At 39.1% G+C, this 26,964-nt stretch overlaps 1 protein-coding gene and 1 long non-coding RNA gene across 2 annotated transcripts in view; one reads left to right on the forward strand and one right to left on the reverse strand.

The window, feature by feature from the left end:
• Positions 1-26,964, reverse strand: part of iglon5 (IgLON family member 5) — a 160,959-nt gene that overhangs the window by 74,688 nt on the left and 59,307 nt on the right. The gene's annotated exons all lie outside the window — the stretch shown is intronic.
• LOC310719641 overlaps positions 17,496-26,964 on the forward strand; it is a 39,780-nt gene continuing 30,311 nt past the window's right edge. The window contains exon 1 of the long non-coding RNA XR_014531540.1: positions 17,496-17,585. This is a non-coding gene — a long non-coding RNA (uncharacterized lncRNA). The remainder of the gene's footprint in view (positions 17,586-26,964) is intronic.

A 26,964-nucleotide genomic window follows, 5' to 3' on the forward strand; every position in this document is an offset into this window, starting at 1 on the left:
AAGGTGGTTGAAAAAGAGGAATTCTAGGACACATCGCAGAGGTGACAGGAGTGCCGGGAGCGCTGTATTGCTGTTCAAGGGGACAATTTTGAAGTGTGTAAACGTAGATCTATAAAGTACTGTCATGTAATCAGAGCAAGTCTCGAAACTTTTTGATACCACCTCGTATAGCTAAAATATTTATCTAGTTTGCCTGGAAATAGGACATTCTATTAGCAACAGTGAAAAAGCCTTTATTTGTCATTTTTACATTAATGTGAAATTATTTTCTCTGCAAATCCTAGCTTGTTAGGAAGATGGGGCATGGTCAGTCAGTGAGTCTTGATATGGCACCTGTAAAGCAGAAAAGGTTAAGAGCCTTGCTCAAGGGCCCAGCAGGGGCAGCTTGGCCGTGCTGGGGCTTAAACCCAGATCCTTAAACGTTCTGCCACCATGAGACTCCTTTCTCCACTGTTGATTTAGCTTTACAATTACAATTAGGGAGCTTATAATGAGTCTTAGTCAAGCCCGTCCTTTTGGATTATCTGTAATTATCAAAATGCTGATGTGTTCGAAATAGAACATTTATATGATCTAAACCAGTACCATTTCGAAACCATTTTTAATCAGTATTGGTAAATAGTATATGTGCTGCTTCTTTTCTGGCATGAGCTCTACTACAGTGATGGAACATTTGTCCCCAAATGAAAACACAAGCAAGTTTTTTTTTACTCGCAAAAAAAAAAAAAAAAAGCAAGAAAATTCCACAGCGCAGCAGTGTAGAACTTACAAATCCTTTTATTCAAAAAGTGCTAGTTCATTCACTATAATAACAGCTCTGACAGTAGTGCAAATCACATGATTTATACCATAGGAATGGGCTAGTTCTAATACATCAGCATTTCTATAGTAACTAGCTAATTCATAGTGTCTGGTTTGGCACAGGCTCCGAATAATCAATCTTTAATAGTATTAATAGAACTAATTTGGAAAAAAGAAATGTGGGAAAGATGCGTAATTGTTTATAAAGGAAAGTTTCCCGTAACAAGAAAGGAGTCTCCAGTGGTGGTTATTTGTAACAGAGGCAAGGCTGTGTCTTTTTTTTGTACATTTTTTGCCACAAGAAAGTCTTTGGGCTTTGTGATTACTCACTAACAAGCTGCATTGTTTTTTCCTTACCTTCACGGGAGAGAAAAAACAGAGGGTGGTGTGGGAACTACTGTTTATAGTTGTCAATAAAAGCCATAATTTGTCACGCAAACATTCTGTCTCATTCAATGAATCGTTATTATAAACGGATTAAGAGTAGGCTGGGATGCGTGATTGTTTAATTGATACAAAAAAATAGTCAATTAGAAATTTTATTATTATTAGACGTCTTTTAAGCTTTAACAAAACAATAAATAAATAAATAATAAATAAATAATATTCCATCACTCCAACCTGGTGCTGATTTTCTTATATTGGATCCACTCACTATACTGATTTCTCCCCCACCCGCAATCCTTTATCCAACTTTCCCCATTTTCATTTTTTTTCTGCTATGATATCAAACCATCAATACCTACTCTTAATTCTGCTGCTATTGCTGTAGCTCTATGTTGTTTTATGTACCGTAGCACCAGGGTTCTGGGGAAATGCTGTCTCATTTCACTGTGTACTGCATCAGCTACAGTATATATGGTTGAAATGACAATAAAAGCTTCTTGAATTGAACCAATCTATCATTCTTCATTCACCTTTCAACATCATACTATTTGTTTATTAAAACACCATTGAAAATGTTATTGTAAGACTAATACAAAGAAATTGCATTTCTGAAAATATATGACTATGTAATGAAATATATGATGATATGAAATATAAAATATGAAATATATTATCATATGGTTTTTAACATAAACATAAAATCTGTGAAAAATACATAAGCTATTATTTTTGCCTATATATTTAAAATGCTAAATCTAAATCCAAACTGGCCATCCATCCATCCATCCATCCATCCATCCATCCATCCATCCATCCATCCATCCATCCATCCATCTATTATTTCCAATCCTTTCAATCCAGTTTATAATCCATCCACTTATCTATCCATTATCCATACATCTACCAATATATCCATCCATCCATCCATCCATGATTTCTTATAATAGCTCCACCCACTATATTTTATTCTTTATTTTCTTTTGCAGGTCTATAATGCTTGAATTTACTCTTGGTTGGGGCGTAATAAGTAACGAATCTAGTCTCACTTATTTTTTACCATTTGAAACCATGTAGGCAAACGCTTTAAGGCTCATAAATTGCCTCTTGGTGTCTTTCAGCAGAAGGGCTATCGATCTGAGAAAGACAAACACCCATTCCTGTGCTACACTTCGACCTCCTCCATCGACAATGATTTCTGCTCCTTTTCCTGGTTAAGTATCCCTGTAAGCCTGTCAGGCTCTACTGAGGAACAGAAAGGAAAGATTCACATGGAAAAGCTTGGGTTTTTTTTTTGCTCCTTGCATTTAATCCAAGTTGGAATCAGTGTGCCATTCGGTTTGCAGTCAGTCAGTCAGTAAGCCGGCGAGTCCTTCAGCCCTTCTCCGCCATTAGCATTCAGGTTAACAGCTACACAGTTCACTTTATCTCTCTCATCAACTGTCACAAATCTTTTGACACCGACTGTGATTAAATCAAAAACTTTTTTTTTTTTCGCCAGGTTTCTTTCCGAATCCCAACAACTCCTGTAATAGCCTGCCTCTCCACAGAGGCCCAGCAGTGGTTTCTCACCGTTTGCAAGATTTGTATTCCCATTTCCCTGTTCCCTGTAGAGCATGCGCTATTTTTGTTGTGCGCTCAGCACCTGCTCATTGAAGAGGCTTCAAAACAGGGAAACTTGATTAGGTCATAGGAACCCCCAACCCCCCTCTCAATAAACAATATATATGTGAATCTGAGGTTTTTGAAAGTTTACACATCTCTCCAATGCGTTGATCTAAATGAGCAGCTGGGAGACCACCAGCTAAGAGGCCACCTGGGGCACGAAAAGCCCAGGTGGCCAAACGCACACGAGATCCGGTCCAGGTGTTGCTTGACGCCTTATTTAGATAATCATAGAGGCTGTGTTCATTTTAAATTCCCTCCCCTTCCTCCCATCTCGTTTTAATGAGCTGCTAATTTAGAGGTACCTGAAGAATCGCAGCCCTGGAGAACAGAAGGATCTCATTAGCTTTTCCTAAGACACTGTGTCACCAGACTATCCGGTTTGGCTTGCTTCACTGGCCAGCAAGCCAATCTGAGTTCGAACCAAATTTGAAAAGAAAAAGATTTTAATTAGTGGTTTCATTCTCAGGTTCAGCATCTGTTTGTTGTGGGACACTGGGGAATGACACAGGCTGAAGTATTTCCATTCGAAACACTGCCAATGCCACTAAAGTGTCTAAAAAAGACTTACACATTTTTTTCTTTATCTTTTATGTCAAATTATTTCATTAGTAAGACACAGGGACACCTTCCCCTTGCAGAAGACATGCAGTTCATTAGTCTGGCTGTTTTATAGAGACCAAGCTTACTGTATAAAATGTGACTGACGAGACAAGAAAGTGTTTACTGACCTCCTCGACAGACGGCCCACGAAGTTCATGCTACAGACGATACATCTTTGCAAGCGCTGTTCATATCCTGCAATATTAATTAGCTGACTGAAGTTAATTAGCAGGCCTGACAGAGAAACCCGAAGCTAGCGTCTGCACATGCTCAGAGCACAATTCAGATTAGCTGGATTTGACCACGCATGGCATGTTTTAACCGAGCTTCTTTGTACTCCTGGTCTCAGATGAGCAGAACATCAGGATTAGCCAATCCAGGGATTAGTATTCTTTTGGCTAATGATCATTCATCCTGCTGACCGTGAAGTCTATTTCCTTTTGTCTCTTTGATTAGCAAAGCGGAAAATATAGCATCACGACTAGCGCTCTAATGAACACAGTCGCGTAGAGAGTGGCATCCTTTTTTAATCGGACTTATGTGCTCTTAGATTTTAACAAGCGAAGGATTTGTAATATTAGCGCTAGTCTGTCCGGCTTGCTCTCGACTCGGAGAGTTCTCCAGCAGCTCGGTGGAGGACGGAAAGTACATTTGGTTCATTCGAACAGATGATCATGGTATTGAGTTAAAAACAAATAAACAAACGATTAGCTGATAAGGCTGTGGCACACAAAAAAAAAAAACATGCTAAGCAATTGAGTCACCCACTAGGATTTTACATATAGCACATGCTTTTTCATATGGATTGCAGCAACAATAAAAAAAAACAGGATATCAGGATAGAAAGTTGAAAAAAAAACCTATTTGGGGAAAGAAATAGCCGAGTCATTTCATTTACACTTGAATAACTAATAAGATGCACTCAGAGCCTTATATCTTCTTTACGACATTGCAAGGCTTCAAGCTAATAAGGACATTAACTGGTTCGAATCTCTATCGCATGTGCCCCAGCACTTCTCTGATGGCCAGTGTTAATTTAGGCTCTTGACACCCGGAGAAGACAGCCAGCTACTTCAGAGGAAAAAATGAAGTGTCAGGGTGAAATACGGTGAAGACGTGAGCATTGTAATTACTTGTAGCTTCACAACTTAGCAGCAGAGATCAGCCCGAGCTAAACTGTGACATGCTCAGCAAAACAAATCATTGATTAAAATGATTAACTACACTGGACCACTTAAAGCCCCTCTAACTTTTCATACAGCCATTCATCCAGGCATCTAGCCATCAATCTCTGCAAATATCATCAATCCTGATTTTCTTAATCATCCTTTCTGTCATTCACCTACATCCATCCCTTTGATTATCTCTTTCTCCATCACTCTATGCATGCATAGCACTCTTCTCCCATCCACCTACCATCTCCCCATACCACATCTTTCCAACATTCTATCCATCATTAAACCTTCGCACTCATCCGTCTATGCAGCTTTTTTCCCTGTTAAGCAATTTCTTCATCATTCTATCCACCATGTACCAGTCCACACAATCTTTATACACCATTCCTCCATCGTCCAATTACCCTTTTCACCCATAATCTATGCACACCGTAAACCCCTCCTCCTGTTCTTCATATCATAGCGTTTTATCATCCTGTCCATCAGTAAAGCTCTGCACCAATCCACCCATTTTCCCAATTTCTCATTCATCTTATTCAAGCTTTTACTCCTCTACAAAATATCTTCATCACTACAGCACTCCAGATTCTACCTTTCCATATCACTCGAAGCATGCATTAACACTTAATTCCATTTAGACCTCCATTCACGTCGCAATTTCACCATCCATCAATAAAACCTCTGCTCCAATCAATCTATCTATCTGTTTTTCTCTTGCAGCACTTTGAGCCATTATTTTCAATCATGTGATGCTCCACCCATACACTCAATCAACCAGTCTATCAATCCACCCCTCATCCAGCTAATTATTCATTGGACTATCACTCTATTCATGATTGTTCTTATACATTTGCCCCATTAGACATCCATCCGACGTGTTTCTCCCCCACCCATGTGAAACCCGCCTACAATCATTCATCAAACTGTCGTTCTCATCACTCTTTTATCTGTCAGGCTATCAATCCACCACCGATCCATCTTTCTTGATACACCTTTCTACAGCAATATGTTTGGCCATTATAAATACCAGTGTTGATTTTGCTTCTGAAAACTAAGATTTTTTAATATAACATTTTATATTTCAAAAAATCTATGAATATTTAATGAAATATATTATGATATAATTATTTACTATATAATAAAGTAAAATAGCATTTTCCCAACCATTAAAATATTTTGTAAACATAAAAATAAAACCCTTGAATTTCAAATGGCTGTCATTTGTCTATCTATCCATCCATCCTTACATCCAGCTATCCGATCCATCATCTATCCAACCATTTATCCATCATCTGAACATCTACCCATAGGTCCATCCATCCATCCAATCCTTCCATTTTACCCATCCAATCCATCATCCATCCACCCATTTATTTCTCATCCATCCATACAATCTATTGTCCATTCATCTCCCCACAAATCCATCTATCCATCCATCCATCCATCCATCCATCCATCCATCCATCCATCCATCCATCCAATCCTTTCATCTCATTTATCCAATTCATAGCCCATCCACATAAATATCTTTCAACTACATTACAGATTTAACCATCCACCCACCCATCGATAAATCCGATGCTTTCATCTTATCAATCCAATCCATTGTCCTTCCATCAACCATCCATCCGTCCATCCATCCATCCATCCATCCATCCATCCATCCATCCATCCATCCTTCAATCCATTAATCCAGCCAGCTAATCTATCGTCTGTCTACGCTGTTATCCATCCATCCATCCATCCATTCACCCATAGATCCCTCCAACTATCCGTGCATGGATGAATGTTATATATGTGTAAGATTAGATTGTTCTGCACAGTAATTGTTCTAAACAGATGACATAAAAGGTCAACAATGTAATAATTTGTGTTTCTCCACATTTACCTGCTAGCTAAAGTCTGAGCACAGTCTGAAGTACCAGAAGCTGGAGACAACAAGGGTTAGCTATTTCTGGAGTCCCCCCTACTGTCTGTCTAGCATACTATTGTCAGTGGAGTTGTCCTGAATGTACAGTATTTTCTATCCTACACCTATCAACATTATTAATGGCACGAGTGTTTTACAATAAAATCATGCTATAAGCAACTAAATTGACAAATCCAACCACCGAGTACTTCCACCACCATCACTTCAGCTCTCTGGCATGCACCCAAAATGCATGAGCGCATTGCACCTCTCAATTAAATGCTGTGCAGATCATGTAATGATTTTATTCAGCATATTTCCTCACCAGCCTTTTGAAATGAATTCTTGGCATACACCACAAGTTTCTCCATCTCCAAATGTTCTGATTCTGAGCATAATCTGTGCTACTGGTCCAATCGCTCGATCAAACTCCCTGATTTGTAACTGTGTCCTGGCTGTTCTTTCCCAAAAACCTACAGTATGCTTGCTCCAATAGGCAAATAATCTGGATCTAGAAAGTCCTTGTTTTGTCTGTGTGTAATTTTTGAGACTAAATGATTTTGAATGCAGAGTGCAATACAAGTGTTGCATTTTGTCCAGCTGCTGAATTTGATCAGATGTGTCAGTGGTGTACAGTTCGTGATCTCACGGCTCAGACACCGAAAACCTATTCGTTATATCTACAATGTCATTTAGAAAAGCTGGGCTGCCGCATCGTGGAATGAAAAAAACCATAAATCCAACACGGAGCATTCAGTCTCTGAGGACAGGTTGTTCTTTAAGCGATGATTGCTGGCTTACCATGTCTGACCCTCCACTATAGATCACTGTTTTGTTATTTGCCCGCCAAATTTGTTGATCTCGTTCGTTCCTAAAGGACTCATTTCGCTAGCGTGAGCTTAACCGAGCCTGTTATATACCAACAGAGCCACAGTTAATTAGATGAAGCAGTGCACATTGTTAAAAGAAAACAATAGTTTCACACATAATTTGCAAGTGTATTATGCAATTTGTGGGCGAAAAAAAATCATTTCACGAATAAGCAGGCCTATTTATTATATGCGAGCGCAGGATGCAAGCATGGACTGGAGTTAAATCGGGCTAGTGAATACAACAGGAAGGGGGCAAAACAGGTTGGTGAAAAAGCAGCATGGTGTAATCCACAAATACAGGCCAGAGGCCAAAAAAGGGAAGCTTAACACTAAGCAACAAGAAAAAAAAACAAGAGCAGGCAAAATACTGCTGTGACTCAATTTATTCATATTTAACACTACTGGGGTGCACTAATTTGTGCACTGCTGAAATTCTCAGTGAATCAATTATATTGCCTGAGTTGGGGATCAATTATATTGGATAAACGAGAGACTAAAGACACCTTTCTCCTGTTTTTTTAACAAGTAAATTTCCCAATTGCTGCTATAAATTAAGTATTCAGAATTGACTTCATTCAAATAAAGCAAACGGCATCTTTTCTTTAATGTTTTCTTGAAAAATTGACCTTTATTTAATTAATATTAAACATGCTGCTGAGGTTTCAGTGAGCAGTGTTCCTGTCCTTTTCTGCTCATTGAGCAACTCAAGAAATTTGAGGATGGATTCGGACTGTAATTAATATCAACCGCCAAGATTTTAAGTCTGGTTTCTCTCAAGGTTTCTCCACTGGCTTACTTACCAGGGATAAACAATTATAAACAACAAACATAGGTAATAAACTTGCACATTCTTTTATACAAACTTTTAACCGCTCTATCGGTGTAAAGCTGCTTTGAGACAATGTTAAGACATTGGACTTTGGACCACCCTTGGGTCCTTCAACAAGGATCCTAACTGCTCAGTTGTAAGTCGCTCTGGATAAGGGCATCTGCTAAATGCTGTAAAAGGAATATTAGCATTAAACAATTTATGTACGTTTTTTTTTAACAGTTAAACGTTTTGTTTAAGTGCAATGTCAAAAGTGGGTCTAATTTTAGGCAATAATATTACCAATAGTGTATCACAAATCACAAAGAGTGTAACCTTAAAGCACAATACTTTCATACTAATTAGCAAAACGAATTGTTTCTCTCAGCTTGTAAAAAAAATAAGACTTGGAATGAAATTCTAACTTTAAAAATGTAAAATATTTGAAGGGTAATTCCCATTTTAGTGGTGTATTCGATACAGGAAGTCATTTATGGTATTATCAGGTAGTCAAACCACTTACTGGCCTATTTTTAAAAGACAGGAGAAAACCAGAAAACCCTGAGGGACCATGTAGAACCACAGAGATGTTCTTCACACAGAAAATAACCCAAGGTCGGGACTAAACCCTCTTTGAGGTGGCAGCCGTGTGCCACATGACTTCATAATGCAAAGAAATATAAAAAAGCCACAACGAAGCAAAAATACACTGAAAGTGAAGAAATAACTAGAAACACTAACTTAAGGACAAAGTGAGTTAACAAGGACAGGAATAAGTGATGAAATCATGAAACTAGAGGGTGAAAAAGGACAGATGTGGCCGCAGAGCGTTTGGGTCAATGGCAAGAGAATCAGGACAGACATGGACACTGTGATATTGTCATAATAAAAAAAAAATTAAAAAAATCCACCATGCCATCTGAATACTTTTTGCATAACAGGCTGCGAGTTTTGAAAAACTGCCTGAGTGCGTGCGTGGGCTGCTTTTGGTCAAGTGCAAACATTTTGGCCTTGAGAGGGAGAGACGATGTGTGCCAACGACAGGCCCTTATTAACGCCTCCGCCACTTCCACCATATTATCGCATAACACTTCACGCTGCATTCACGCTCGCACAATATATGACTTTTTATGAAGAACAACTACTTCTAGTACTGTTTTTTTCTTAATGCTCCCTTATACATCAATCAGCTTTAGCATTAAAACCTCCTCCCTAATATCGTGTGGGTCCTCCAGCTCTGACCATCAAGGCATGGACTCTGCAAGACTTCTGAAATTGTACAGGTAACAATACAATAAGATCAGATCCTTTAACTTATGTAAAGTGGGTTCTCCATGGGGTGAATTTGACTGGAAATCCAACAGATATTTGATCAAGATTTGGAAGGCAAAAACCCCTAATTATCCAACAACCCATTTTTTTTCCTCATAATCTATTTCTCTGTGTAAGTTCCAGAATGTGATGTCTAATGATGGGAAGATCATTTTAGTGACTCTTTTTTTTTGTTGCGTCATTTAGTTCATTTCGTTCCTTTGATCAGAAATAACAGAGATAATAATCAGAGTTTCTGCATGTTTCACTAAGTCAAGTTTCACTAAGTCAAATTTATGAGCTTTTAGACCATTATGAATGAAATTTAAGACCTATAATCACAACATCAAACACACACACACAAATACGTTGTTTAACTCTGGACTTGAACAGCACAGTACCACTTTATATCACACCATACTGCACATTGAGACATTAAGGACAAGCCCGGGTTCGATCCCCGGTCAGGGAACCAACCCCAGCCATTAGGGTTGCACAAGCCTTAGTGCCGGTCCCAAGCCTGGATAAATGAGGAGGGTTGTGTTAGGAAGGACATTCAGCGTAAAAACATGTGCCAAATCACACATGAGGATGGACCACGGTGGCGACCCCTAATGGGAGAAGCCGAAAGAAAGTTACTAAATCACTTTAATTTGTACTCCAGTATCTGCCATACTCATTCATGTATATACATATATTTACATATACATATAGTGGTGTGAAAAATTGTTTGCCCCCTTCCTGATTTCTTACAGGGTCATGTAGTTTTGGATTTTGTTTTCCCTCAATAATAAAAAAGCTTCATTTAAAAACTGCATAGTGTGTTCACTTGTGTTGTCTTTTACTAATATTTAAATTAGTTTGATTATCTGAAACATTAAAGTGTGACAAACATGCAAAAGAAATCAGGAAGGGGGCAAACACTTTTTCACCCCACTGTACATACATAAGTATATTTATCTATTTTATATAGTTTATACCTTTTATTAATCTACTTTTTTAATATATATTTTTATGCTTAAAAGTTGGACAGTTGTACAAAGCATTTCACTGCATGTCGTACTCTGAATGTATGTGTATATGACAAATAAAATTGGATAACATTTTTTTGTTAACAACTGGCCTTAACCGAGCCCTAAATTCATTTGTTTTCAGCCAAGTCTTGTTAAACTTGCACTTCTCCATAGCTGATTGCAATAACAATGAGCTGATTGGCTGTTGCACGTTGGTCTCATTTGTAGCTCTAAAACAGGGAATTCTTTTTGGACCAGCGAAAGAAAGAACTACAACACCACAAAAGCAAACAAACACAAACAGTCTAAAGTGCTACATTTCAATGAGCATTAGAGGTACACATGACCTGTGACCTGTTTCAAATGATTCAAGACCAGTGAATTGAACACCTTTTTAAGGCTTTAAATTTAGATTTCTAGATTTGACTTCCCTGTGGAAACCCTGAATGAAATCAAATAGCAAATTCCCCAACATGTCTATATACACGAACAAACTTTGAATGTAGTTCCAATTTATACATGCATATTTTACTGCATAGTGTATACAGGAGTCACGTGACAAAAGAACGGACCAACTACTCGATTCTGGTTTCCTGTACATTACCGATGGAGATTTTGCGATGCTTTGCTCATGTGCGTCCAGTAAAACAATGAACAAACCGCTCTTTGAGATGACTAGTTCTTCTGAGTCACATCCAAACTGAACAAAAGGTTTAACCCATGACTAGTGAAGTCTAGACGCAATACATCGTGTTTCTTACTCATTTCATGACAGCATCTGAGACTGCAAGCAATGCATTATCTAAGTGCATTGGTTTATTCCTTTACCCTGATAAATAAATAAAAATCTTTAAGTAATTGGCCACATCCTTTTAAAACAAAATTGTCCTTCCACACCTCTTCAATTTATCTTTTCAAGCCTCGGTTTCTAAAGAGCCGTCGATCTTGATCTCTCTCTCCACATCACTTCAGAGCCACGCAGCCTTGTCCTTGCCCAGTGTGGAGCTGCGGAGTGAAATGAGGAATGAAAGGCGGGAAAATGTGTCAGTAAGTGGGTAAAACAGGCTTCATATAGCGCTGCTCAATGTGTCACTGATTCGCAGAACCTGGATACAACAGCAGCGACAGTTGCCTGCCGTCATCTCGGCTCTTTGCGTTTGATTAATCTCTGCAATTCTGATAATTGAAAGTCACCCTCGGATATTTGTCGTGGTCCGTTGTGTGGCCTGACTGAGTGCCGCTGGATTGCTATTTTTGTCCATTCTCTCACCCTGTGCCTTAACAAACCTCACCTTCGATAAATGGCAGCCGAACCGCGCCGAGCGCCCTGGGAGCAATTGGCCTAATAAAACAATTAACTAATTAAGTGCTCATTTGGAGACGTAATTGGCTACACGGCCTGCTCGTTTGTATAAACAATCAGTTCCTGGTCGTTTTTTGAAGCTCAATGTCTCGTTGCTATGCATCAGAATACACCCAGGCCTACGATTTCCACACAAGGTCATCCGTTTGCTGTAATGGAACCGCAGGCGGGGGTTCGCGCGCCGATTCGATTCGGCTCGCTGCAGCCGAAAACGGCGCTCTGCCGCTTTCTGCCCGTCATTTCTATTGCTTTTTAATGAAATCTGATCATCGCCATACACATGAATATAAACGCTCACGTCCTCTAACGTCAATCCGTCTCATGGTGCCGGTGACGGAGCTTGGGTTTCCTCACTGAAGGCTCGTTGAATACTTCAGTGCTCCCCAAGTCGGGATTTTATGCTCGTTTTGCTGTGCATGTTTTAGCGTACTGCTCCAAATTGACCTAATCCGACCAAATTAACAAGCCTGTCATGAACTTCAACGCTTGGACGTGTTCAAATAGGAATCGGATAGAATACGATATGCTACTTGTTTTTTGTTTTTTTTATGTGACTACCAGCCAGATATACAAACCCATACAAAAGCTGAAAAAGGGTTTTATTTTGCTGCATTTCAAGACGTGGAGAAGGTGTGACCTCTTCATAAAATCCAAGATGGAGGAAGCATTGATTTATCATGGTTTCCTTTTTGACAACAGCACAGCTTAAAAAAAATAATAGCCACATCAAATGGTGTATTTTAACACTTGCTATGCTTGTTACTGTCTTTAGTGACTCCATATTTACATATTCCTTTAATAAATCAGTCTTCTATATTCACATTATGCAAAATATTCAAGTGCAATTCACGCCCTCCCTTATTATTTTTGAAAAGCTACCAGTTGAGGAGTAGTAGCTTAGTGGATAAGGCATTGGAATTTGGCTCTAAAGGTTGTGAGTGCAAATCCAATCCACACTAAGCTACCACTCCTGGGCCCCTGAGCAAAGCCCTTAACCCCATAGCTGCTTAGTTGTATGAATAATATCACCATAATTTTCTCTGGATAAGTGCGCATGCTGTAAACGTAAAATTGTGTTTTTTTACAATAATGTCACAATAACCAAAAGGTTATTGGTTTCTTTGCTGTCAAATGTAATATGTACCGTAATTTCCAGACTATTAAGCGCACCCAAATATAAGCCGCACCCACTGAATTTTACAAACATTTTTATTTTGAACATAAATAAGCCGCACCTGTCTATAAGCCTGTATATGAACTGAAACTAATGAACTTTACACAGGCTTTAACGAAAGACAGTGTCTGTTACACGGCTTGTATCTAAACAGTAGCCTACCAAGAAAGTCATTGTTCACTGTCTTCCTCCTTCCTTTCACAACTATTTCTCTCGGGAGTTTATCTTTTGGCATCATCGTGCGTTTAAAAATCACCATCGGTGAAGCTTTTCTCCCGATGCCGTGCAGCTCAGAACACAGGTGAAGTGTGTTTTCATGCCCGGTTGTTTTCAACGTGACGAATGATTCGCAATTCCTGTAAACAGTCCGAGTGAGCGGCAGGTCAAATGTCAGAGGAACATCATCCATATTTATGATGTGGTGCGGCCCGATTCAGTGGGAGCGCATCTGATTTGAGAGTTTCATTGGTTCACCTGAACCCGTTAGGCAATTTCATCGGTCTAATGTTATGGGGCTCAGTTTTTTGGCTTGAAGCTTGTGAAACAATGAAGAGTGGGGAAAAAAGTAGCGGCTTATAGTCCGGAAAATACAGTAATATGAAAAGTGATCATTTAAAAATTAAAAATGAAAAAAAGATCACGCATAAAATGAAAAGTAGTATATCATATTGCCAAAATATTGATTAAATAATCCTAGTTGTAATTTTTACATTAATCACTGCAATGTTGGTATAATTGACCAATATGGCTTTTAGCTTCATTATTTTGCAACTAATGTAAAATAATTTTTTAAAATAAAATAGCACTCAATCCAGCACCCTGACTCCTTTTTTTATTATAGCTAAATTGATGGGGTCAATTGACAACGCTTGAAAGGAGGATGTGCCTTGTGCAGTGTCAATTCTACCCACTAATTGTGCACACAACCAGGTAAAGCCCAGAGATCCTAAACCAGGGTCCTGAAATCCTAATGTCTGTGCTGGATGAATAATTTTTTTCATTATTTTATTATTTTGATTGAATAATTCAATGCCAATGTTTGGGCTCACGTTAAAGAAACGTGGCCAGGATTTGAATGATAAACTGTTCAAGCATTCATCAAATATGCTTATAGTTTTTAATTGTTATCGTAACTACGTCCATGAAAAGAAATATGTATCTCATGCGATAAATAATAAACATAAAAACATAAAATCATAAAAAACACTTTGTGGTTTGGTGGAATTTTAATGCATCAGCTCAGTTAATGGAATAATAACTGTCAATTTTATGTAATTATGTATTTACTGTACTCAGGGGAGGAAATGCAAAACAAAATTTCTTGTTTTTTTATTAACATTGTTAATTATTATTAACATTTGTGAACACCTGTTTAGATTTTTTTTTTCTTTTTTTTTTACAATTTTAAATAAAATGCCTGTTTGGTTTAAATAAAAAAAGATCAAAAGGAAATAGAATACATCAAATGAATGCAATACACTTTTTTTTATTATATTTAATTAAGTAATAAAATAAAATTGGCACAAATGAAACTGATTCAATAAAATGTAATAAATGGAAAAATGTAATTAAATAGGTTACATTTGTTAGACGCCGTTTAATATACACCGTAATCTTTTTGTTTTTTTTACATTTAACATTTAAATTTCTACAGATATGTCCTACTCAATTGTTCTTATTTTAGCACCCTTTAACAAATGTCTGCATTTAAGAAAACACACAAGATGGTCATTTATTTATTCAATTTATTTATTCATTCATTAACCCTATTTAACCCTAACCCATCCTTCATTCATTCTTTCATTGTAAGAAATGATTAGGAATTTCTCCTACTGAGGGAGATTCCTGAAGCTGTACATTAAATGCAAAAGAATCCACGCGGTAAAAACGTTAGCGATGACAGGAAGTCGTTGATTTTGCATATTCCGCTAAGGTTCGTGTAAAAACAGTGACACTGCGCTTAAAGTGCAAGGTGGAGACTAAAGTCCAGTCAAGTCAAGTCAAGTTTATTTCTATTGCGCTTTTCACAACAGACAGTGTCTCAAAGCAGCTTTACAGAAATCAACAGTGAAGGTGAACGATGTGTGTTTATCTCTGATGAGCAGCCGTGGTGACTGTGGCAAGGAAAAACTCCCTTAGATGTTATAAGGAAGAAACCTTGAGAGGAACCAGACTCAAAAGGGGAACCCATCCTCATTTGGGTGACATCAAGAGTTTGATCATAAACAAACAGACTAACAGACTAAACAAACAAGCGGTCCATCACTTAATACGTTTGTGAGGGAACTTAGATTTAAACTAAATGGTTTGGTACGAACAAGTGTATTGTTTCAGCACTAGTATTTAATATTGACCCCTGACTAGGATTACATAGTTGTTTGGATAATTACAACCTCAAAAACATTCCTTCAAGGTTGACATTTTGTGGTTGGATCAAACTGTCAGACAGATGTGCTCAAGTCGATATCGTCCAAGAAAAATAGGCTTAATTTTAAGGTCAGAACTATGTGTAATTGGGACGTACCTCGGCATATTCTGGGCAAACTAAACCCCCTCATGAGTAGTGCTCATGTCCTTATAGTGATGGTTTGGAATACCAGCATTACCTCACTACACACCCTTATCTTAGCTCTGAATATGACCCTAGAATACATCATACTGATGAAAGCAACTGCCCAGGCACGAAACATGCAGTCATCAATGTTACCCAACATGCTCTGAATGTCTTTTCTTAAATCGCAAAAAATTGACCCTTTCATGATTCATTCAAATCAATAATGGAAGAATATTGGACAAAGAGTGCAGCTTGTGCCTCGAATACTGATCTCCACTTGGCTCAGAAGCCTGGCCTGATCTGAATGCATGATTGCGAGTAGAGAAACAATCCATATCCCATAAAAAAGAAAAAAAACAAAACAAACACAGATACCAAGCTTGTATAAGGACCCCTGATAAACATCTCATGAAATGCCTAAGGAAAATCATCAAGCCTTTAATGCCCTAGGAGACCGTGGTTAAGACTTGGAACGTGAAGTAGAGATGGTGCAGGGGAAGAAAAATAAAAAGGAGGTGAGAAGAGAAAACGAGACACCGGAGATAGGGAGGGAAATGAGGAAATTGGTGCTTGTGAAAATGGCAGGCTGTTGGCACGATTGAAGGGGGGTTGCATAGTCGAGGGGATGAAAAAAACCCCCACTGGGATTCGCTGCAAGGTCTCGGAAAAGAGAGGCAAAGTGACTGTAGCGCGTAATCTTGACTCAGATTTTTCAGCGGGAAAGGTGGTCAAAACAGCTGAAGATTCAGTTCTTTGAACTTTCTCAACCAATTTTTTTTTGTTTCTTTTTTTTTTTGCACACAGTCAGCGGATTTGCACCCAGACTGCAGGGAATGGATCGATGTAAGTTTCTACAGCCAGAAAACTCCCCTCCATCTCTGTCACACTGATACGGTAATGATAGACCAGAAGGCCGAGGGTTTTGTGCTTGTGTGTGAGTTTGTGTGTGTGTGAGTGCGTGTGTGTGTGTGTGTGTGTGTTGGAGCGGGGGGTTGCATAGCTGGCAAACTCATTGCAGATGCATTATAGCTGTACACTCTTGCGTACCGGATGAGAAAGTTAAACGTATTAATCACAGAGCCTGAGCGTGCTGCATCCGTCACCAGAGCTCCATCTGAGCAGAGATGTGAGGGTAATGATTAACAAAACTCCTCACCCCCTTCTTCCATCCCCTTTGAATTCATTTTATAATGCGATATCAATTTGGTGATATTTTAATTCCATCAGCTGGCTGCGTGGAGAAAAGCTTTTTTTTTTTATGAGTTTTGGGGAAGGGTCTGGGGCTAATTGAAGTTTATAATAATAGGGGGATGTTTAATTATTTTATATCGCATTAATGAAGCTATTAGGAGAGGTTGGATGATGGGGAGGAATCAAATACATTATATGGTGTGCTCTAATAGGAAATAAATCAACCACGGTGTGATGAAATAGAGTGAGTTAGTTATACAAAATAGAATTAGTTCTTCAATGATCCTGTTTCTGATTATGCAGCAATTTGCGTTTACTTTGACCATTTCTTTTTTATAAATGATTGTTCCATTAATATACATTTCATTTTATGGTGCGTTTATGAAACAAGTATCTCCACTTACGTAGGTTTAAACAGCATTTGGCAAACGGCCTTATACAAATTAACTTTCATTTATCTTATTCATACAACTGAGCAGCAATTGGGTTAAGGGCCTTGCTCAAGGGCCCAAGAGAGTCAGGTGGGTGTGGCTGGGATTTGAACTCACAACCTTCAGATCCAATGCCTTAATCACTAAGATACCACCTTCCATTAATCAATCATGAGCCCTACACACTGAAAAAAGTTTTGAGGATCTATCTATCTATCTATCTATCTATCTATCTATCTATCTATCTATCTATCTATCTATCTATCTATCTATCTATCTATCTATCTATCTATCTATCTCTCTGTCTGTCTGTCTATCTCTCTCTCTGTCTGTCTGTCTCACAGAATCTTTTTGCCATATTTATCTGCCATTTTTTCCATTATCTATTATTACTCCAGAACCAGTAACATTATAACCTATTGATCTGATTTACAGCTGGAACCGCTGGATTATTGATATAAAAAATTTACCAAGAAACTCCGACTAATCAGAACCAAGCGTTCACCTACTCTTAATGGTATAAAGTAAAAGACTTCAGTTCTGTGCACGTTGCTTTGTTTCTATTCAGGGTTTTTTAATGCAATTGAAAAACAAAATGTGATTTTAGAAGGCCTTCATTCCTTCTTTGATTTGATATTGGAAGCAGAAGAAGGAGAAAAGGATTTTTGTATTTTTTTTGAGCACACTTGCAAAAAAAAAAAAAAAAAAAAGAAAATTAGTTATTTATTAATTTTCTCTGTTCACAAAGTGTAAATAATCTCACAATATGATCAATGCTACAAAAAAAGTGCACAATATTTCCAATCTAATATCCTAACCTGGGGGTGAAAGTGAATTTGATTGGCAGTCTTTTTGGAAGAAATGCCCACTACGAAGTTATTTGTGCAAATGATAAATGACATGATGCAAACTTGATCAAACTATTCAGAGATCGCAGACAACCTTGTTTAACATGGTGTAGGGTGGGGCGAGACAGCGGGGGCATGGCGAGGTTGGGTTTAAGGAGTTTAAGCAGGGTTGTTCTGCAATGAGAGTCTGAATAGTTTGTGCTTAGCATACAATTGCAAAAAGAGGACATGTGTCAGACTCCCATTTACTGCCAATCTCTTGCTGCATTTAAAAAACATGAAGCGATCCATCTGAATGTTTCAGAATGAAGCCAGAATGCTTGACAAAGCCACTGATGGATTGTGAACTGATAGTTGATCGTTGGTTTTTCATCTGGCTTGTTCAAACGGCCCACAAACCAATTAATTAAAAGTACACAAAATGCCCTACATAATGGAAACATTTACATTTAGTAATAGTTTGTAATGATATTTGAATTTGTATAAGTGTGTTAAGAATCTCTATGAATTTAGAATATGTACCAGGAACCTTGGGTATGAGGTGGGAATGCACACTGAATGGGATACTGGTTCATTCTAGCAACCACACACACTCACTCAAACCAACTATATATACAATTTACTGAAGCATCAACAATCTACCAATGGTATGTTTTTAGTACATGGGATGAAACCAGTGAACACGGGAAACTCCATATTGACAGATGGACTCATTTTGTAGGAAAGGGTTGGCTATGGAAACATTTTCGGAGCTTGGATGAGATATCTAGGACTTTGTTTTGCCAATTATTTCATTTATATAAACTTTAGTGAAATTGCATTCGAAATTCGGAGTCGTTGTGTCACTCAGTTCTATAAATTTCTAATTTCTCAAGCTATCCTGTCCCGTGCACAGACCCATTCATGTGGTCCACGTTTTCTTGCTTTACAACCAGATTTTGTCATGATCCTGTGTTGTTGTTTTTTGTTAGTTTTTTCACAATCCAACCTTACAACTACAAAAATAATCGAAAATCCTTGCATGCCAGAGGGTGACAGATTCATTAATAACTGGAATCCGTGTATCCTTCCTGTTTTTCGGAGCTAAAATTCATTACAGCCTACAGAGTCGAGTACTGCTCTTACTACACACAAGTTCAATTAGTAAAAGCAGGAATCCTTGACATAAGGTCATGCGCTTACACAAGCATTCAGAGAAAAACCGTAGGCTCTCAGAGGGGTAATATTAAATTCCTCTGTACCTTTGTAAATGAATTCAACCTGTTCAATTATGTAAGATTGGAAGAGTTTCAGTCTGTTGTCAGACATTTTGTGAAATAGGTGTGAATAAAAGTTCCACTTTAGAAACTTTTCCTTGAAAAGGTCTAATTGAGATTCGTTGCTAATGCTAAGAGGAAGGATATAAGAGTGAAAGGGAATGAAGGGGGGGAGGGCGGTTGTGTCTTGAGTGGTACTCTTGAGCAAGGTCATCAGCACTGAAGCAGATCTAAAAACGTTAATATGAGAAAGAAATGCTATTTGGACATACTTTACCAATGACGCTTCACCATCGTGGCCATAAAGGAATTCTGCATAGTTACACACTGGCTAAAGCAAAACTAAAGCCATCTGACCCCCCTCATTAGCCTCCTAATATAGTTTTATTTGGCCAGCAATTTCCTGCAGTAAAAAGAAACAGATAGGAGAAGGGAACGAAAATAAAATGCTGCGTTGAGTAGACTATTTTTGCCTCTGTGCTGTTTTGTGCGAGGCCAGGTGGCAAAAACAGAGTGCTATATGTTATCCTACAACAGCAGGCTCTCTTGAGTTTACAGCCTGTCAGCTTACGTTGATTCCAGCAGCAAAAAAAAACCCTTTTGCCATTACTCTTTATTACTCTCAAGCTGATAACTTGAGAAATTTTAAATCAAGGAAGTGAGTGACATAACAACTCGAATGCAGTTTGCTAAAGTTTCTTCAAACAAAGAAATTGGCAAAACAAAATTGCTAAATATCTTACAAAGCTTCTAAAACGTTCCTATAGTCAAATCCTTCCTAAGTCTATTTGTTAGTATGTAGTTTCCTCTGGGTTCTTTGCTTTCTTTCTATGTCCTAAGAACTCGGGTAGATTGTTGATGATCAGTACACATACAGTTGGTGTGATTGAGTGGTTGCTACAATGAACCAGTATACCATCCAGTGTGTATTCCCACCTCATACCCAAGGTTTCTGGTACATACAGTATTCTGAATCTATAAAGATTCTGATCTTGACACTTACTATAAATTCAAATTCTATTACAAAACATGACCAAATGGTTGACATTGTGTATCAAACCAAAAAAAACCTCTATAGAAACCCACTGGAATCTGCTTATTGGCGTCCCAGTGGTCCCTATTGTTTTCCAGTAGATACCAACATCTTCTTAAAACAAACAATAGACACCATAGAATTATAATATACAATATAAAATTATTATACAATGGAAATTGTAACTGTGGGTCACTTTGGATCTCTACTGGTTGCCTTCTAGTGGTGATTAAGGACCAATAGAAGACCTTTGGCAACTTGTAGATCACAAATTTTCTGGACACTAATTGGAACTATAAGGACAAGCATTTCGATTCCAAAATGTGTCTACAGTGGTTTTGAAAACTATTTGGTAATGGTTTTAATGGTTAGCAGCTGATGGTCTGCCATAAAAACCAGAATTTCTTGTGATGGTTTGTTTTATTGTGAGCTAAAATGTACCAAAAGTGGTCGATCATTTTTCAATGGTATCCACTACACATAACATGGCACAAACACGCTACAACAATTTATGACACTTACAAGTGTAACTCAACTACATTTTACGGAACTACATCTGTCTTAACTGATCAAAAACGCAGCAAGTCACCATTCAGGGTAGCGGACACTCTGTTTTGAGCTTGTTTTTAATGCAGGTTGGTGGTATCTACTTATCACTAACATACAGTTCAGCGTCAGTTCAACAGCAAGCAGAACATTTCAAGAGGAAGAAATGATGGAAGAAACTCCAGACTCGAACTCGCCACAACACCCGTGACCTCTTTAGCACAGTTTTTTTGAAGAAGTTGAAAAGAAGGTTGTAGGCAAATACTTTTGTAATTTTACTCAAGGGAAAGCACTTTCACTGGAGTCATATTTTACCTTCTGTATCTCTACTATAACTTAAATACATGGGGTTGTCCACCACTGGTCTCGTCCTACAATTGTCAGAAATAAAGATGTTTTTTGGGGTCACTGGAGTTGTAGCCTCAAGAGCAAGAACTTGAACTTTGTATAGAGTAGAGAAAACTAGATCTTTTACTCTGATGAGATGTATGTACAATCCATTGATGTTAATCGTTCTGCATAAACATTTGGACTTCCTACTGTCATCCTTTCTACAGTCTTCTCAAGTTATTCTCTGTGCCATTGTTGCCTCAATCTAGAGGAAGGATCAGACTATAAAGGATCTGACCCATCTTAAGGATCTAAGTCTACACTTTTTGTTTGGAAAGGAGCTTTGTTGCAACATCTATCATCAAGAGCAACACTACATGAAGGTACAAAACCCCTGAGGCTTCAACCCCAGCAACAAGAAAAAAGTACAGTTCTGTTTTGTAGCCCCAATGGTGAGACCACGTCCCAGAGCAAAGCTTAAAGCTGGGCCTTTATATACCATTTATTGCTTTTGGTTCTCTTTCGTCCCAGATTCCAAATGCCATGAAATCGCACGTGACTGCTTTGGGCTACTTTTCCCCAACAACAAAAATGCCACATCTCTACCTGACCCTCTTGTGTCTAAATTCAACCATATTTGGCCTAGAATCTGTTTCTATCTGGGCTGCTTGTGTTTTGACCTTTATTATGGACCTGCTTATGTGTCTGTTTGAGCCTTGACCCCTGTGATGGGTTACGCTAATGAAAAAACAACAAAAAAAAACGTTGCAGTTACATCACTTACAGACTGCAGTTACAGACTGCCTTCGGACTCGAATTCGATACCAGTGAACTGTCTGGAGAAGTTCAAGTGATCACTGTGTTTTTTGACCTCGGATCCTGGCAGCATAATCCAGACTAAATCAGGTCTTTTTTCTTTCTCTTTGTACTTTTGGACCTGCAGCTTTCTAACTGCAGCTGGAGAGTATAACGGTATTAAAGATATTCAAGAGATTCCATGAGGCTTGCTGTAGGGGGGAACACAATGCTGCTATCTGAATCTCTCTCTCTCTCTCTCTCTCTCTCTCTCTCTCTCTCTCTCTCTCTCTCTCTCTCTCTCTGTATTTGTTTACTTCTTTGTATCCTTTTGTATCCTTTGTGTTTTTGAATTGTTAATATTATAGCAGCATATTTGGACAGTTTCTCAATCTCAGTTAATAATACGTTTGCAGATTTACTTGAATTTCAATTCAATTCATTTTTATTTGTAGAGTGTTTTATCAAGTGATAGAAGAGTACCTGCAAAAGTGAAAGGGTAATATATAGTGTACATTTATATAACTGTTTAGAACACATCTGACCACTGACGTATTCGTGTTTGGTGACTTCACTGAGGCCTCACTTGATTTCAAGAAAACCTAAACCTTTGTTTAAAAAAAAAAATAATAAATTCATTGTTTGCTTATTTGGATTGAAAACGAGGCTTGGCTGCGCTTCGCCGCTGCATCTGTTGCTCATGCAGACAGGCAGAAAAGAGTCCTACATGTGCCGGCTTATTATTTGGAACGCGATCAAACACATTAAAAGTACCGCCGTCCTGCTTTAGCAGCGGCTACGTCTGCAGTCCGCTCGTTCCGCCGAGAGCCCTAATGACGCCTCTCTTATTTGTAGTCATATCGGAAACACTCGGCGACCCGCTCGCCGGGGTCATGAGCGAAACGAGCAAGACAAGCATCTTTGAAGATTATGATAATGGAGTGGTGAGGAGGAATCAGACCGGTGTTGAAATTCACAGCCACGTTTTCTTCCTTTCTGTCTTTCTTATTATCTTTGCGCACGGAGGCCCATATGAAATGTATGAAAAGAGAAAAAAGGAAGGGGGAAAAAAAACAAACAGTGAATAACACTGCTGTTGAATATTCCGGTACGAAATATTATTTCGAAGAAGAAGAAAAAAGAAACCGAAAAAGGTGCCACTAATACAAATAAGCATAAGCCTCTGTATTATACAGCAGAGTCTTTTTCATCAGGGGGGAAAACTCGAACGCTGCTAATAAGGAATGGAGGCGATCCGTTCATTAGCCTGTAAGACACATTAGCTTAATAGTAGATGTTAAAGGCTTAGGATCCTGTGGGAAAATTGCGATGCAGATGCGTGGCGCATCATTTACCTCAACAGCTGTCTGGAAACTTTGAGGGTTTTTTTTTTTGCTCTCTGCTCCAGACTCGAGCTACTTGATGCAAATTAGGAGTCTCATGAATTTCGGACACGTAGTAACCGATAACAAATCGAAATGCTAAATGAATAGCGGTCTGAGCACACGGTTCCGGCCTGCGTTTGTTTCCCCGGAGAAGCGCAGTGCGACAGAGGCCATTTGTTTGTCTGTGGAAATGTCATCCTATTAATGTTTTATGAGCTTATCCTAATCACTGATGTGTGTGTGTGTGTGTGTGTGTGTGTGTATGTGTTAGTGTGAGTGCATGTGTGTGTGTGTGTGTGTGTGGTTAAGTCATGGTGGCCTGGGAAGAGTGTGGCACCGGGCAAAATAAACATGTTCATTAAGAAACACTTGGCACAGCCCTCAAACCGTGGGAAATAATTGCTGAGTGGAGACCTCAGAAGCAAATCTGCACAATTAAAGCGCGACTCCTAGAAGCTCCTGTGCATCCAGAGTGCCGGTGATATTGCGCTCCTTTATTGATTCGTGCTTCCACTGTTTTATTCTGTCAAAAACATTTTAGAAATGAAATGACTAATATTGGATATGCACAAAAGCACAAAATTTCATCAGTTTCCTGTCTGACACCGCTCGCGTGTCTGCGTTTCTGCAAACGCCAAAGTAGGCGCTGTCTTTTCTGGGAATGCGCTGAAACCGTCAAACTCACCGCACTGACAAAAGTCAAGTCAAGGTCATTTCTATAGCACTTTTCACAACAGACATTGTCTCAAAGCAGCTTTACAGAATTTAGCAGTTAAGGTGAACGATGTGTGTTTATCCCTGATGAGCAGCCATGGCGACTGTGGCAAGGAAATACTCCCTTAGATGTTATGAGGAAGAAACCTTGAGAGACTCAAAAGGGAAACCCATCCTCATTTGGGTGACATCAAGAGTGTGGTTATAGTCTTCAAACAATACAGAAAAATAAATCTGAAGCGCTCGCATACTACTGAGGCTCCATCCTCAAAGTTAGAGATAGCGTCTAGTTAGCGGGAGTGCTAAAATACCTCGGATAATTTTTTTTCCTGCCCGCATTTTATTAGTCCATTTTTCCTTCCCACAAGTGTTCGCATGGTGGCTGACGGTTAGGTTAGAAAACTGACAGCACACAAAAGATGGTTCGAGATCCTTGTGAGCCTTTTGTGTATTAGCAAAGCTAGAGCGTAATCCGAACCTCTGAGTCGTAATGATAGCAGGAAGGCATTGATTCAATATGGTAAAGGTAGTTTGCTTTTATTTCTTGGGTTCAGACAGATCATCAATTTACTTAAGTGCCTTTTGACTTCTGACACATTGCCCTTTCCAAAACAGGCCTTTGTACTATAAAACCAGACGTTTCTTTCCCGGTTCTGTCTCCAGAAAGATGCAGCCATGTTAATCTAAATTCCCTCACAGATACATGAAGTACCTACTTAGCAACTTAAGATTTCAACAGTCTGTTTAAATGGTTTAGGATCACAGTTTGCATGAACAGTACAGCATTTAAGCGCTAATCACTGAACGGTACAGGAACTAGCTGTGAGGAAAGCCGACGGTGCCGTTGCTTTGCATCGCCTGCGGTGCACTAGAACACACAGGACACACTACAGCCGACAGCCAAGTAGCGCGAACATTCTGCATTGCGTGAGAGAACATAACTGTCCCATAGCACCAGGTGGCAGTGGTCTGTATTTTGCATCCAAATACCGAAACTGGAAAAGCTCGAACTGTGAAACTGAGATGGCATGAGGAAGAAACCTAAACAGGAACCAGACTCAAGAAGTAACTCATCCTAGATGATTTCTGGATGTCCAGTCAATACAGTCCTGTCATTGTTTTAGCCCGAGACACACCAAATAAAATGGGGTGGTTTGTGAGCGTCAGTCAGTTTTCGTTTTTCCGGTGTGTTCTGCACTGTTGGCTCCGGTGGGATAGCATTAGCTGTTTTTGTATTGAATCGGCGGTGAGAAAGAAAACTCAGATTGGCTTGTCAGCTGAGCAAAAAAAAGAGAAAAAGATGGAGTCAACAGGGAACACACACAAGATTTCACCCATTAAGTACGGTTTTAATTTACTTTATCCACAAGAAAAAGACCAAGGGACGACAATGCCAGTGCCCTTTGCATCTAAGCAGACACAACTGAAAAAATCTACATGAATCCGTCAGTAATGATCGCGCCAGGTGTACATGCTGCCTTGCGTAACGATGTGTATTTTCTGTGCCACGGTTGCCACTGGCTCGCTCATTAGGGATTCATTTAGAATTGTAAGGAACAAACTTTTACACACACTAAACATACATTATTTCATACAACTTCAGAATCTCTGTATCTTTGTAAATCTGCTTTGAGACAATGTCCATTGTTAAGAGCGGAACACATGATGGTTATCATGTTAGATGGAGCATTTTGTTTGCTCTGTGATTAAGCTGTGATAAACAAACAAAAGAAAGAAACTCCAGTTGCTCTTACAATAAAAAAGGGATATTTTTGTATACTGTGCATCAGTGACAGTGTCCTACTCGCCTCTGCAGCATCATCTGCATCACTGCACAGCAGGCCGCGTGATGCCCCATTGTGCACGGATATTTACAGAACGCGGCACGGCACCGGCAAGTTGTGGGAGGAAAAAAAAAAAAAGGAAAAAAAAAAAGAAGGGAGGAGGGACAGGTGAGGGGAGCGGAATGCGAGTACCCCAGGAGAGAGATGCACGATGGCGTGAAGCTCAAGCAGGTGGCGCAAGATGAATGATGGGCAGCAAGCGAGGCTTGTGGCCCGAGTCCAGCACGGAGCCTCTGGACGAGAAGAGTCGTGTCACAGGGACGTCAGCCCAGAGCTTTGAGCTCCGAGTGAGAATCGTGTCCACCTGTTCGTTACGACACCGTAAATATCACTAGCGAGTCGAGCCTGAAGTGGAAAATTTTTGCATAGCAATAAAGCAGTGTCAGTTAACGGCAAAAGAGACAGGCTGCTCGGGATAAAGTGTGTGATGTGTGTGTGTGTGTTTCAAACTCCGCGTGATCGTGTGGGTGCGTTCAGAAGCGCTTTCTCCTGAGGCTGGATTTGGATGCAGGAAGGCAGTGAGTCATGTCCCAATTGAATCTTTGTGTGCAATGCTGCCATCCGTACCGATATACATACGCGTGCCCTTTTTCTTCTCCTAGATATCCCATGATCCTTTGCTCGTGATCAGAATATGAGCTATAAAACAGAAATAAGGACGATAGGGAGTTTGTAACCTGCAACCTTTTAAAAACAGGTGCTAGTCGCAGGTTTTGTATTACACTCAACCACAAAGTCGATCCGTAAGATTAGCCGATCCTGGATTAGTTGGTGCTCTTTTTTCGTGTTGCTCCTCTTTTTATCCGAAAGAGTTCGATTGAAAAACAAAAGGGTCGAAAGGCATTTTTTTTTCGCAAATATTTTCCAGAGCACAATACCTACTTACAGAAGTCCCAAGAGTCCATGCATTATATTTCCTTTTTACTTGTTTTCTTACATGACTTCATTTTATCGAGATC

This window comes from Silurus aristotelis, assembly GCF_946808225.1.
Source record: "Silurus aristotelis genome assembly, chromosome: 25".
Taxonomy (NCBI): Eukaryota; Metazoa; Chordata; class Actinopteri; order Siluriformes; family Siluridae; genus Silurus; species Silurus aristotelis.